The sequence below is a fragment of the Elephantulus edwardii genome, unplaced genomic scaffold (assembly GCF_000299155.1).
Source record: "Elephantulus edwardii isolate Elephantulus edwardi_28Jun2011 unplaced genomic scaffold, EleEdw1.0 scaffold00069, whole genome shotgun sequence".
Classification (NCBI taxonomy): Eukaryota; Metazoa; Chordata; class Mammalia; order Macroscelidea; family Macroscelididae; genus Elephantulus; species Elephantulus edwardii.
The window spans coordinates 12,785,671-12,801,319 of NW_006399819.1; the positions used below are offsets into that span (position 1 = coordinate 12,785,671).

Consider the following 15,649-nt stretch of genomic DNA (forward strand, 5'->3'; position numbering starts at 1 on the left):
TATATATATATATATATATATATATATATATTGCTTTATGACACAGATTACTATTCCTTCAGTGTAACAATGCACTTCTTATTTCCACTTTGTGATGCCTTGCTTTTTACTTGATCTCACTGCTCCATGTGCCTAACCATCATGTCATCTCTTTGGTTATTCAGATTTGAGCTAGAGGGGAGGCAGCACAGTGATGGTGTGGTGACGTAGTCCAGACTGTGTTGTACTGCTAATAAAAAAGTTCTACATCCAAGGTGGTTGGAATCCACCAGATTCTCTGTGGAAGAAAGACACACAATTTCTTCCTGTTAAGAATTACAAACTCACTGCATTGGAATAAATGAGGGGAAGAACTGCCTGAAAGAATGTATGATTAGATGTTATTTGTGGAACAAGAAGTGTATTGCAAAGTGGACTGAGGGAGGGGGAAAGGGGAAAATGTGCAACAGTGAACAAATAACTGAAAGCTCAACCTTTCTATAAACTTTCATTGGAATCACAATAATAAGAAAACAAAAGCTCAGAAACTGTGTGAGTTGGGATTGACTCACTGACAATGAGTCTGAGTGAGTGTCTGTTACAGAGATCTGGTGGCCTAGTGGTAAGAAAATGCACTGCCTACCCAAAAGTCAGCAGTACGAATCCACCAACTGCTTGCAGGAGAAAGATAGGCAATCTCCTCCCATGCAATTAACTGCTTCTGAAAACCCACTGGAGGATCAGCCATATGTTGGTTCTAACTTGATGATATACAACAATAAAAACAATAACTAATTTTAATACTTACATAAAAGTAGTTGAATCTAAAATAATGAATGGACAATTTTTTAAAACAATTCCCTCTTTTAAGAATTTTTTTTCCTGAATATAATGAGAATAAACTAAAATCTCACTGTGGTAGAATATCAATCAAGTCATGGTTGACCTTCCAGGGAGCCTGTAAATCTCAAGGAAGAAGACTACCCATCTTCCTCCAACAAAACCACTGGGGGAACATGAACAGTCTTCCAAGCATCCTGAAAAACCTATAACCAGGAGAGGAAAAAAATAGATGAATAGGATCTTCTAAGAATCAAATCCCTAAGCACATCCAGAAACTTCTCCAAAGGGTAAAAAAGGAAGCTACAGACTAGGAAAAAATACTTGGTAATGACATGTCTAATAAGGGACTTATATCTAGAATTTATAGAATATTTGAGCACCACAGCAAGATAATGGTAAACAACCCAATTACAAAATGGGCACAGGACATGAAAAGACACTTCACAAAAAAAAGACATTCAGAGGGCAGACAAACACATGAAGAAATATTCAAAATCCCTGGCTCTAAAAGTAATGCAAATCAAAACAACTATGAGATATCATTTCACCCTAGTAACAACAGCAAAATTCAACAGAGCAGCAAGCAACAGTTGATTGCTGGTGGAGAAACTGGAACTCTTATTCACTGTTGGTGGGAATGTAAAATGGTGGAACCACTATAGAAGGCCCTATGGAGCTTTCTCAAAAAGTTGGAAATAGAAATAGCATTTGATCCACTAATTACATACTCTAAAGAATATACCCTAAAGAAACCAGAACTGCCATCCAAGTAGATATATGCACAGCTATGTTTATTGCTACTTTGTTCACAATAGCAAAGAGTTGGGGGAAAAAACCACACAAGTGCCCATCAACAAGCAAATGGATAGAGAAGCTGTGGTACAGTCACACAATGGAATACTATGCAGCAATGAAAAACAAGGAACTCATGAAATTAAAAAATGGGTGACCCTGGAGGACATTATGTTGAATGAAATATCTCAATCATAAAAGGATAAATATTACATAATGCCACTGTTATAAAACAGGACTGACATGGTTTGGGGAGAGGAACTAAGAAACGATGGGATAGGTTACGTACACTGCATTGAAATAGATGAGGGATAGAATTGTTTAAATGGGAGATATGAATAGGCATTATTTGCATAACAAGAATGCAGAATAGGGCTGAATAATAAAAGGGACTGGGGTGGGAGGGTGTTGTATAATGAAAGATTTTTTTTTAAAAGAGAAAAGTGAACAAGGAGTGAAGGGGTGGGCAGGGAGGAAATTGTGCAACAATGGATGAATGGAAATCCAAGTTCTCTATAACCTTTCATTGAAATATCAATTGAAAAAGAAGAGAAAAATAATTATGTACCAGAAGTCAGTAACATAAAGAAAAAGCAGATTAGGCTGGGAATGGAATCTTTCCACATTGTTGTTACTGGTAGGTACCAATTCTAACTCACTATGACCCTGTAGACAATAGAATGAAACTACTCTATCCTGAAAACAAACAAAAAACAAAACAAAACAAAAAGCCACAAAGAAAAAAACACTGGTAGATTCTAATTATAAGAGAGGTATTACTTTGGGTTGACAGAGTAATTCCCTATGCTGTTGTTTTTGTTGTTATGTTCCATCAAGTTGCTTGCAATACATAGTGACCCTATGCACAATCACTCTGAATCCTGCTCTATCTTGAAACAATTTCATTGGTTCTGACACATCTACTGCCATTCCCCCAATCACTGAGTCAGTCCATCTCAGCTAGGGTCTTCCTCTCGTGCTGTCCTTCCACCCTTCTGAGCATGCCCCTCTCTAAAGACTGGTCCCTTCTTACAACATGTCCAAACTATGTCAGATGAAGTTTCAGAATCCTTGCCTCCAAGGAGCAGTTTGGTTTCACCCTTTCCTGGATGAACCTATTTATTTTCTTAGAAGTACATGGTATATTCAATACTCCTCTCCAGCACCACAACACAAAAGCATCCTTTTTTTTTCTCTATCATCCTTAGTAATTGCCAGCTCTCTAATACATATCAAATAATTGCAAAGACAATGGCTTGGACAACACACATCTTAGTTTCTAGACTGACATTATTGTTCATCAATAATTTTCCAACAATTTTTATTTCGTCCTCAAATGATAAAAGAAATCATAGTTAAGTACCCGAAACAGTGTACATAAGGCTTTATGTTAACATAGCCACACTTCTAATAATTTAAATAATTAAGAGATTAGGAATGTGGATATGTGAACAGAAAATATGCATGTGTTTTTTAAAAAAATAAGATTAATTTCTGCTATATTTGAGTCTGTCCCACCAGAATTTAAAAACCAAGTCAGAAGCAGGTTTGAGGCCTTGAACACTAATAAATGAAGACAGGATGAGTGGTAAAAGGATATAAAAAATATCAAACACAAGGAATGCAAAAGGTCATTACAAAGACAGAATAAGAAGAAAGACCAAAATGGATGTCAGAAGAGACTCCGAATATTGTACTACAGTGCCAAGAAGTCAAGCAAAGGGAAGAAATCAAGAAATTAAGATTCTGAATAGAAATTTAAAATGGCAGCACGGGAAGACAAATCAAAGCACTATAATGAAATGTGAAAAGAGCTGGAGTTAAAAAATCAAAAGGACTGAACCCACTTGGCATTTCTTAAACTGAGGAGCTAAAGAACAAATTTAAGCCTCAAGTTGCAATACTTAAGGATACTATGGGCAGAATATTGAATGATCCAGGAAGCATTAAAAGAAACTAGAAGGAGTATGCAGAGTAAATTTACCAGAAAGTATTGGCTGACATAGAAGAATTTCAAGAAACAACATATGATCAAGAGCCTAGGGTGATGTAGGAGGAAGTTCAGGCTGCTCTAAAGAACTTGGCAAAAATAAAGCCCCAGGAATTGACGGAATACCAATTGACATATTTCAAAAACAGATGCTGCCCTGGACATTCTCCCCAGGTTGTAACAAGAAATCTGGAGGAAAACTACCTTTGCAACTGACTGGAAGATAGCCATATTTATTTCCATTCCAAAAAAAGGTGACCCAGCAGAGTGTGAAAATTATTGTACAATATGATTACTATCTCATGCAAGCCAAATTCTGCTGCAGATTACCTGGAAATTACTGTAACAGTACATTGACAGAGAACTACCAGAAATACAAGCTGGGTTTAGAAAAGGTCATGGTATGAGAGACATTATCATTACTGTCAGATGGATCTTGGCAGAAAGCAAAGAGTACCAGAGGGATATCTGTGTTTCATTGATTATGCAAAGAGATTTCACTGTGTGAATCACAAAAAATTGTGGTTAACCTTGAGGAGAATGGGAATCCCAGAACCCTTGATTGTGCTTATGCAAAGCCTATATGGACCAGAAAGTAGTCCTCAGAACAGAGCAAGGAAACACTGCATGGTTCAAAATCAGGAAAGGAATGTGTCAGGGATGCATCTTGTCTCCTTACTTAATCAATCTATATGCAGAATAAATCATTAGGTAGGCTGAGCTTTATAAGAAGGAATGTAGCATCAGGATTAGAGGAAGACTCATCAGCATCCTGTGTTATGCAGATGACACAACTCTGATTGCTAAAACTGAGGACCTGAAGTGCTTGCTGAAGAAGGTCCAAGACTGTAGTCTTCAATATGGATTGAAGCTTAACATCAAGAGGACGAAAATTCTCACCATTGGGTCAATTGGCAGCACTATGATAGAAAAGAGATTGAGGCTGTTAAGAGTTACAGCTTGCTCAGCTCCACAATCAACATTCTTGGCACCAGAAATCAGGAAATCAAAAGATCAATTGCATTAGGTAAGTCTACTGTCAGGGACCTCTCCAGGGTACTGAGAAGCAATGATGTCAGTCTAGTTATTAAGGTATGCTTGATCCAGGCCATGGTCTTCACAATTACTTGCTGTGCATCAGAGAGCTGGACAATGACTACGAATGACAGAAGAAGAATTGATGCCTTTGAGTTGTGGTGCTGGAGAAGTCTTGAACATACCATGGACCACCAAAAAAAAAAAACCCAAAAACCCAAAACCAAAAAAAAAAACCACCCAAAAAAACCAAACCCAAATAGGTCTGTCTTGGAGAGGTGAAACCAAGTTTCTCTTTGGAGGCTAGGATTTTGACACTCCATCTCACATATTTGAAACATGTGGCCAGAAGGGTCTTATCCTTGGAAAAGGACATCTTGCTTTGAAGGGTGAACGGACAGGTCAGGTGAGGAAGACCCTAGATGAGGTGGATTATTCATACAGTAACTCGGGCAATGGCAGTATGTCAGAGCCAGTGAGACTGGCTCAGGACAGGGCAGGTTTCCAAGCTGTTTTACACAGTGTTGCTATGAGTTGAAGGTGACTTGACAGCACATAACAACAATAACAACATTTTTGTTTGTAAGACTAGAAACTTTTTTTTTGTCTGTAAATAGCCAATTTCAATTAACTCTTTAATTCTAATTCTTAGTGACTAGGTACATTATAATACTGTGGTGGGTAGCATGTTGTTGTGATGCCTCATGTATTTCATGTACTAGCAGGTTTTGTATTTTGCTGTCTTAGAACTTCGCTATTGTTAATGAGGTGATGACATTTTATTGTTGTTTTGATCTGCATCTCTGTAACAGCTAGAGCATTTATTCATGTGTTTGATTAACCAGTTTTAAAAATTCCTATTTTAGTTCCAAGTTCCCCATAAGTACAATATTTAGAAATAGTATTTCTGAGTTGTCTTTTTCAGAAGATTTTGTCAAGTGCCAGTTGCTTAATTCCTGTTTAGATGATGCCTAAAGAGAATGCAATGAATTTCTCCATCCCCAGCATTTCCTTGAAAATGAGTGACATATTTCTCAGACCAATGGAAACTTCTACATTGCCTTAAAAAAATGAGAATAATAACATCAGAAATGTCAAAGAGGCAAAAACAGTTGAGGTTTTGACTTCCAGAATAGGGCAACAATCTCCACTACAGAAATAACAATTATTAAAGGCATAGAACTTTTTAGTTAGAAGCAACAACTTTAATTAATAAATAAAAGAAAGACTATGAGGAACACAAGAGCAATCAAAAAGGAAGCAGAATCTAAAGATTTTGGCAGAATATCATATTGGAAAGGGGAACAGAAAGATCTGGGTTCACATATGTTAATTCATAGAGTCACTATGAGACTTGATGATACACAACAAGGACAACAAAATTGTCCTGAATTGAGGGCCCCGGGACCTGGAAAGAAGGTGAAATGGAATCTGAGCTTGGTATAGGAACTTGGACAGGGGCCACTCAAGAGAACCACAGGTAGAAGCATGGAGCCAGCATCAAAAGATCACTAAGCATCTACTCAAGTCACCTCATCAAAGCCAGACCAAACCTACAGACTTTCCACTAACATTCTGGAAAGCATTGTCCATAACTTGGGATAGAAAGCACATAAACCTTTCCTTGTATCTCTGAATTCTGATGAAGCTCTTTTAGAAAGGGTTTCCTGTTTCCCATCATTAATAACTTGCTCATAAAAAATAAGGGAGCTCTGGTGGCTTAGTGATAAGAAATTCCACTGCCAACCCAAAAGCTGCTCTCCAGGAGAAAAATGAGCTATCTCCTTCTTGCAATTTATTGTTTCTGAAAATCCACCAGAGAGTCAGCTATGAGTCAATTCCAAGTCAATGGCACATAACAACGTCAGCAGTAAGGCTTTAGTAAGCCCCATCTGACTTTCCAACTCTCTGGGACATTCGCAAACTGTTTTAATAAAATGATGAATGGCTTTAATGTTGATAGACCTTTTGGCAATATGAAGGAAACATGCATTTCTCCACTGGGCAATCCATGCCAGTTACACAAGGAATGTTTCACTGTCTTACTTAAATTGGAGCTGAAACTTTACCTGATTCTATATCATTTGTACACTTTAGGTCCTTGTTTGAAGTTTTGTCTTCCCGGTTATACTACAGTGAAGGAGTCATCATTTTCAGGTTTGGTTTTTTGTGGTTTTTTTTTAATAGAAAAGTAGCTTCTTGATTATTTTCTCTTTTAGGCAGAAACATGAAATCTATGTGTTAATATTAGATATTCCTCTTTGGTTACAATAACCAAGAGAGTTCTTTCCAAGCTACAGTTCCAATACAGATCACCTTGATAAGATATTAAATTCAATTTAATCAAATTCACTGAGCATTTCTTGAATTTCAACTCTGTTACTGATAATACAAAGTAGAGTAAGAAATAGTTTAAATAGAGTAATGCAAAGTGTAATAAGAAACAGCTTTTAAAAGTGCTCACATCTGGATATAGCTTTTTGTGCTTTATGTTGTTATTGAGTCACATCAATTCACAGCTGACCCTCTAGGGGGGTTGTAAAGGCTGTAATTTGCACTGGAGGAGACTGCCTGGCTCTTTCCTGAGGAACATCTAGTGAATTTGAATGGTGTGCCTTTTGAATTGGCAGCATGACTCCTTACCACTAAGCCACCAGAGTTCCATCTGAGTTCTGTAAAACTTCTTAAATACACAGGTCATCAGAGCACTCCTGAGGGCCGAAGAACAATGATGTTACTCTAGAGACTAAGGTGTACCGGATCCAGGCCATCTCGACAGTAAGCAAAGATGGCAGAAGAAGAATTGATGCCTCTGAGTTGTGCTCAAGAAGAGTGTTATTGACCCTGACATGGACTTCCAAGAGAACTAACAGATATGTCTTAGGGAGGGTGAAACCAAGCTGCTCCTTGGAGGCAAGGATTTGGAGGCTCTGCCCTTGGGCATACTTTGGGCATGTTGCCAGGAGGAACAAGTCCTTGGTGAAAGATATCATGCTTGGAAGAATGGAGGGACATCACAGGAGAGGAACACCTCAAATGAGTGTAAGTGTATCAGAGACAGTGAGATTGGCTCAGAATAGAGCAGACGTCAGAGCTATTGTGCATAAAAGGTCGCCACGAGTCGTAGTCAAATCGACGACACATAACACATAATAATTTTTTTTTTACCAGTACTGGGAAATTGATAGATATGGAATAATCTAATAAATGGATTTTAACTTTTTTTTTTTTTTTGGCTGCTGCAGACTATAAAAAAAAAGTATTTTGGTGGTCATGCCACTTGCTATTTTGCCTGGTTTCCCTTTGTCTCTTAGTTTCTCAGACCTTTCCTGACTGCCTCAGTGTATGTCCCATCTCCCTGGCTGGAGGACAGCTTCTTGTCTGCTCCCAAAGCAGAATCTTTATGAGTTCAGTCATTCCCATTTAGCAAACTAGGGCAGCTGTTTGAGTGTGGCTGAGTGGGTAGCTGGAGGCTTTCCAGCTCCATTTGGCTTGTGTTAATAATTCAGAAGGTTTTGTTTCTTTCATTTGTTTCCCATTCTGGATTGAGGGGGAGAAACAACCCTGGAAATCTGTCTGCTGAGTGGGATGGAAAGGTAGCAGGTGGGTGAGGCTGAAAGAAAGGGACTGGGTGCATCTTTCCTGCCACCTGTTATGCTGAGAAATTCAGTTCCTTCCTTCTTTTTTTGCATTTTCTCCACCATCTGTCAAACTATATTAGTCAGGTCTCTTTGATTACAAGTAACAGAGATGAACTTGACCTTACTTTACTAAAAGGGAAGTTTATCTGTAAGATAAAGGAATCTTTCACAGTACTCCTGGACAGAAGTAAAGCTGGACCCCAAGACACTTCTGGAACTAACTCATGGAGGCAATTGACTTCCTTCTTTTCCTGTGCTTCTCAGAGTGCTCTCATCTCCTCGTCCTCTCCTCTGTCTTTCTCTAGCTCTTTTCTATATTTCTCATCCACAAAACACAATGTGACCATCCCACACACAGCTCCTGAACTTGAATATTAAAGTTCTGTGTCAAATCAATGTCTACATCTGATTGGTCAGCTTTAGATTGATGCGCATGGCAATCAAACATGTCAAGAAGCTTAGGGACACAAAATATACACCTGATGGGAAGATCCATTTCTGTAGACCAGAAGCATTTTACAGGTAAAAGGAGGTGACTGGGAAAGGAATAGCTTTAATAAGCACCTTCATCCCTAGAGATATACCATTCCCTTTTCTCTCTGCTATATGATTCCAGTTCCTTATTTAAATGCTTCTGTTGTAACAAAATTTGTCCTAATTCTTCAAGGCTACCCACTGCATCCAGCTAACACTAATTTGAGGGTGTAAATGCAGTGTCAATGAATTGTCAGGTATTAGTATCTTAGTTTCCATATCTCATAATAGTAGGACTATGAGTACATATGCTGGGACTTGTTAATGTGAGGGGGTATCTTCATTACTAGCCTATTAAATATTCAATGACAAGAATAAAAGGAACAATAATTCTTTCAATTTCTGGAATAATTTTTCCTCTTATTCATGAAAAAAAGTGAGAGGTTGATATTTGGAATGTCAGCCTTGCAAAGTTAATGTCTTGTGAATCTCAGTTGTTGTTTTTAGGTGTGGTCACGTCAAGTAAAGCTCACAGTGACCCTATGAACAGCAGACCATAAGCCCTGTCCTATTCTGTGTCATTCTCACCATCTGACACACTTGAGCTGCAGTCACTGTGTCAATTTTGTTGCGGGTATTTTTCTATTTTGCTGGCCACCTTTACAAGCATGATGTTGCTCTTCAAAAAATAGCCTCTAGGCAGGGCATGATGGTGGTCGGTACAGGCACGTCGCTGGCGCTCTCTTCCCTACTGTCCCAGCTGCTCTTCGCTGGGATGCAGATGTACAGTCACCAGCTGGCATCCACGGAGTGGCTCACCATCCAGGGCGGCTTACTTGACTCTGGCCTCTTCGTCTTCTCCCTTACTGCTTTCAATAACCTGGAGAATCTTGTCTTTGGCAAAGGATTCCAAGCAAAAATCTTCCCCGAAATTCTCTTCTCTTGTTGGCTCTTTTTGCATCCGGCCTCATCCATCGAGTCTGTGTCACCACCTGCTTCATCTTCTCCATGGTTGGTCTGTACTACATCAACAAGATTTCTTCAACTCTGTACCAAGCAACAGCTCCAGTACTCACACCAGCCAAGGTCACAGGCAAGGGCAAGAAGAGAAACTGACATTCATTGTGCAATAAAGTTGATCCTTTGTAAAAAAAAAAAAAATAGCCTTTCCTAACAACATGCTCAAAATATGAGAGACTAAGTTTCACCATCTTTGCCTCTAAAGAGCACTTTGGCTGCCCTTTATCAATGATAGGAAAACTTTTTGGAGTTTGACACAACAGTGGCAAGATTTCAGTATCACAGCAACCCCAAGTAATTTGAGTACAGCAAACTGACAGACAAGCTGCACCACTTATAACAATGTTCTTTCTAAACTGAAATTTTAATCTGAAGGCCTGTGCACCACACCCTGTTTACCCACACAATGGCTTCCCACCCAAGCTGATTGTAAACGAGATCAGATACAGTTAATCAGTTTACACTTGAGTGTTAACACAACTTAGAAATGTCCAAACAGTCTATCCCAGTTTTCAAGTAAATCACAAACACTTACCCACCTCGATCCAACTTTGATAAGCTAAGAGGAAGAAATTGAGAATTTTTTCCAAGTTTTCAGTCTGAAATTGACCCAATATGCAATCAGGATGTGTTAATGATGACTGGTGACTGGAATGCAAAAATAAGAAACAATGAAAAAGGAACAGTAGTTGGAAAATATGGGTTGTTGATAGAAATGAGGCTGGAAATAGATGACTGAACTTTGTATTTACAATGATTTATTCATTGAAAATACTTTTTCCAAAAGACACAGAAGATGACTTTACATGTGAATTTCACCCAATGGGCTGTATAGGGATCAGACTGACTATATTTGTGGAAGAAATCGTTGGAGGAGCTCAGTATTAGCAGTCAAAACTAGGCTAGGAGCAGACTGTGGGTCAGATCATCAATAACTCATATGCAAGTTCAAATTAAGGCTGAATAAAATTAAAATAAGTGCACAGTAACCAAAATATAATTTTGAATTAATTTCTTCAGAATTTCATAATTATCTTAAGAATAGATTTGAGGCATTGAGCACCAATGATAGAAGACCAGATGAATTGTGGGATGACATCAAGGACATCATCCTTGAAGAAAGCAAAAGGTAATTATAAAAACTGAGGAGAAAGAAAAAAAACTGAAATGGACGTTAGAAGAGACTGTAAAGATTGCACTGGAATGACAGGAAGCCAAATCTAAAGGAAAACATGTCAAAGTAAAAGAGCTGAACAGGCAGTTTCAAAGGGCAGCTTGGGAGGAAAAAGCAAAATATTATAATATAATGTGCAGAGAGCTGGAATTGGAGAATAAAAAGGGAAGAACTCACTCTGCTTTTCTCAAGCTGAAGGAACTGAAGAACAAATTTAAGCCTTGTGTCACAATACTTAGAGATACTCTGGACAATGTATTGAATGACCCAGAAAGCATCAAAAGAAGATTGAGGAAATACACAGAGTCACTGGACCAGAAAGAATTGATTGGCACTAAAAAATTTCATGAAGTACCATATGAACAGGACTCAAATGGTAATGAAAAAGGAAGTGGAAGCTGCCTTGAAGGCATTGGCAAAAAATAAGGCCCAGGAATCAACGGGATACTAATTGACTTGTTTCAATTAAGAAACGTAGCCTTGGATGCACTCACCAGACTATGACAGAAAATCTGGAGGACAGCTGTCTGCGTATTTGTTCCTATTCCCAAGAAGAATGATCTAATTGCGTGTGGAAATTACCAAACAATATCATTGATATCACATGCTAGCAAAACTCTGCTGAAGATAATTACAAAATGGCTGTAACAGTATATTAACAGGGAATTGCCAGAAGTTAAATCAGGATTTAGAAGAGGCCATGACACCAGAGGCATCATTGCTAATGTCAGATGGATCCTGGCTGAATGTAAGGAATACCAGAAAAATGTCTACTTGTGCTTTATTAACTATGCAAAGGTGTTTGACTGTGTGGATCATGACAAGTTGTGCCTGGCATTGAGAAGAAAAGGAATGCCAGAAAACTTGATTGTGCTCATGAGGAACCTATACCTGGACCAGAAGGCTGTTGTGCAAACGGAACAGTGGAGCACTACATAGTTTGGAATTGGTCAAGGAGTGCATCAAGGATTATCCTGACTCTATACCTGTTCAATCCATATCCTGAGCAAATTATCCAAGATGTTGGACTCTATAAAGAGGAGTATGGCATCAGGATTGAAGGGAGATTCATCAATAACCTGCGTTAAGCAGATGACACAACTTTCCTTGCTGAAACTGAAAAGAATTTGAAGCACTTGTTGTAGAAGATCAAGGAATGCAGTCTTCAGTATAGATTGCATTTCAATATCAAGAAAACAAAGATTTTTGGTACTGGACCAATAGACTGTGTCATGATGGATAGAGAGGAGATTGATACTGTTAACAGCTTCATCTTGCTTGGACTCACAATTAACACCCTTGGAATGAGCAGTCAGGAAATAAGGAGACACATTGCAATGGGAAAATCTGCAGTTAGGGACCTTTCCAAATTACTGAGGAATAGTGATGCCAGTTTGAGGACTAAGGGACGTCTGATTCAGGCCATTGTCTTTCTGACTACTAGCTATGCACCTGAGACATGGACAATGAATAAAGATGACAGAAAAAGAATTGACGCTTTTGAGCTATGGTGTTGGAGAAGAGCACTGAACATCCCATGGACGACCAAGAAAATGGATAGATATTGTCTTGGAGAGGGTGCAGCCAGAGTGCTCTTTGGAGGTGAGAATGATGAAGCTTAGCTTAACATACTTTGGGCATATTGCTAGGAGGTGCTGTTCCTCGAAGAGGGACATGATGTTGGGAAGAGTGTAGGGGATAGGAGGAGAGGAAGACCCTCAACCAGGTGGATTGACAAGGTGACTGTAGCAATGGGCTCTGGTGTGTCAGGAAGTGTGAGGATGGCACAGGACAGGACTAGGTTCAAATTTTTTGTTCATAGGGTCGCTGTGAGTTGTACTCGATTCAACGGCCCCTAACAATGACAACATCGGAGTAGCATCTGGGTCATAAAAACTTGCAAGAAGATATTTAAGATACAATTATTGGTCTTTACTTGCCAAGAGCAAATGAATAAGTAGGTAACAAAAATCGGAGAAAATAAAAAAGTCAACAAGGGTGATAACACACAGGAAACAGGAACTCATCTTCTGAGACAAGAACTCGATAGTGCCCAGCTACTGCCACTGACTGATCTGACTGAGGCAATGATAGCTGAGAACGAGAAAAACATAATTTTTTAAAAAAAATAGAAAAATTGTATCACTGAAACCAGGAACACTCTAAGACTATCACTCAGTCATATTATTTAATTTTGCATTAAAACTATCCCAAGATCATCATTCAACAATATGATGTAAAGACATTCAAAAGATATTACTCATCACATCAATGTTATCCTGGAAGAAAAAGACACTCCTTTTATAAATCCTAAAGATCATTTAATCCAAGGTGCTATTTATTTGATTACAACTCATAGCAAACTTATGAACAACATATAGAAACTTGGCCCTATCGTGCACCATCCTTGCAATCTGTGAGATGCTCAAGCCCACTATTGTAGTCACTGTGTCAGTCTAGCTAGGTGAAGTACTTCCTCCCTTCTTCTGATCCTCTAAGCCAAGAACTGGCTTCTAAACAGAGCAAGAGAACATTGCATAGTTTAAAATCAGGAAGGGTGTACATCCAGTTGAATCATTTCTCCATTCCTATTCAATCTATATATTGTTGTTGTTATGTGCCATCGAGTCGATCACTACTCAGTGTACCCTAATGTCAATAGCTCTGAAGTTTATTCTATTTTGAGCCAATTCAACTGTCTCTGACACACCCACCCTCATTACTCCAGTTACTATTAATCCATATCATTCAGTGTCTTCTTCTGCACTGTCCTTCCACCCTTACAAGCATGATGTCCTTCTCCAAAGATTGGTCACTACTGGAAACATGCCAAAGTATGTGAGATGGAGCCTAAAAATTCTTGAGTCTAAGAAGCAGTTTGGTTTCAACTTCTGCTAGATAGACTTGTTAGTTTCTTGGCAGTCCACGTGTTCAAGACTCTTCTCCAGCACCACAACTCAAAGGTATCAATACTTCTCTGTCATCTCTGGTCACTGTCAGGCTCTCTGATGCATAACACATAATTATAGAGAACATGGCCTGAATCAGGCACACCTTAGTCTATAGACTGACTTCATTGCTCTTCAGAATTCTGAAGAGATCTGACAGTGTATTTTCTTAATGCAATAATTTGTCTTTTGGTTTCCTGACTGTTGGGATTGTGAAACCAAGGAAGCTGACATTGTTAAAAATCTCAATCTCTTCTTAATCTATCATGGTGTTGCTGATTGGCACAGTGGTGAGAATCTTTGCTTTCTTGGTTTTGAGATTTAATCCGTATTGCAGACTATAGTCCTTGACCCTCTCTAGCAAATGCTTTAGGTCCTTCTCAGTTTCAGCAAGCAGGGTTGTGTCATCTGCATAACGCAGCTTCCCAAATGATCTTCCATGAATATAGATTTTAAAAGGTATGGGGACAGGACAAACCCCTATTGCATTTCTTTCCTGATTTTAAACCACGCAGAGTTTCCTTGCCCTGTTCTGATAACTGCCTCCCGGTTCACGAGTAGGTTTCACATGAGCACAATCAGGTGTTCTGGAATTCCCATTCTTGTCAAGATTAGCCACAATTTATTGTGATCCATACAGTCAAATGCCTTTGCTTAGTCAATGAAACACAGATAGATATTACTCTGGTACTCTCTGCTTTTAGCCAAATTTTATCTGACATTTATGATGATGTCCCTTAATCTCCAAAGGAAAGAACTCATGACCTTGTCCTGTTGTCCTTATGTATTATCAAGTTGGAACCAATCCACAAATGAGCCTCCAATGGGGTTTCTGAAGCAATAAATCACATGGGAGATTGCCGATCTTTCTCCTACAGAGGAGCTGTTGGATTTGAATTGCATGCTTTTTCCTTGTCAGCCCAATTCCTTAAAATTCCAGGTCTGTGACACAGAGCCGTGGCAGTTGATAACTCCAAGGTCTTTAGGTAAGTCAAGCTATTGGTTGAGGGAACAAAGAGGTGAGAAAGAGATGCAAGATGGAGACAAGGGGAAAGAAAAAGCAAGAAGCCAGCTCCACAAGACTTCCTTATATATGCAGTGAAACCACATACCTGATGTAACTTTCCCTCAACTGATTTCCCTCAAAGCAGAGGAATGATTACATGGTGTCTACCTCATCAAGGAAATTACCATATCACAATTGCCAAACCAGAGAGTCACAGAAAGCCAAGCTGACACACAACCTTGGTCAAGTAGTTAGGTGCCGTCAAGTCAAGTACAATTCATAGTGACCCTATGAACAACAGATCTGAACCCTGTTCTATCCTATGTCTTCATCACATTTCCTGACACATTCAAGCCCACTGAAGCAGTCACTACATCAATCTACCTGGTCAATCTACGTGAATGTCTTCCCGTCCTTTGCTGACCTTCCACCCTTCCTAGCATCATGTCCTTCTCCAAGGAATTGCCCCTCCTAGCAACATGCCTGAATTCTGTGAGGCAAAGCCTCATCATCTGTGCCTTCAAAAAGCAATTCAACTCCACTGTCTCCAAGATATATTTGTTTGTTCTTTTGGCTGTCCATGAGATGTTCAGTGCTCCTCTCCAAAACCACAGCTCAAATTCTTCTTCTGTCATCCCTATTCATTGTCTAGCTCTCAGGTGCATAGCAAGTGATTGGAAGGACCATGGCCTGAATCAGACACACCTATGTCCTCAAAGACATCATTACTCCTCAATAATTTGGAGG

At 39.1% G+C, this 15,649-nt stretch overlaps 1 pseudogene; it reads left to right on the forward strand.

Annotated features, from left to right (window-relative positions):
- Positions 1 to 9,460: 9,460 nt before the first annotated feature.
- Positions 9,461 to 9,870, forward strand: LOC102860102 (annotated as a pseudogene).
- Positions 9,871 to 15,649: the final 5,779 nt, after the last annotated feature.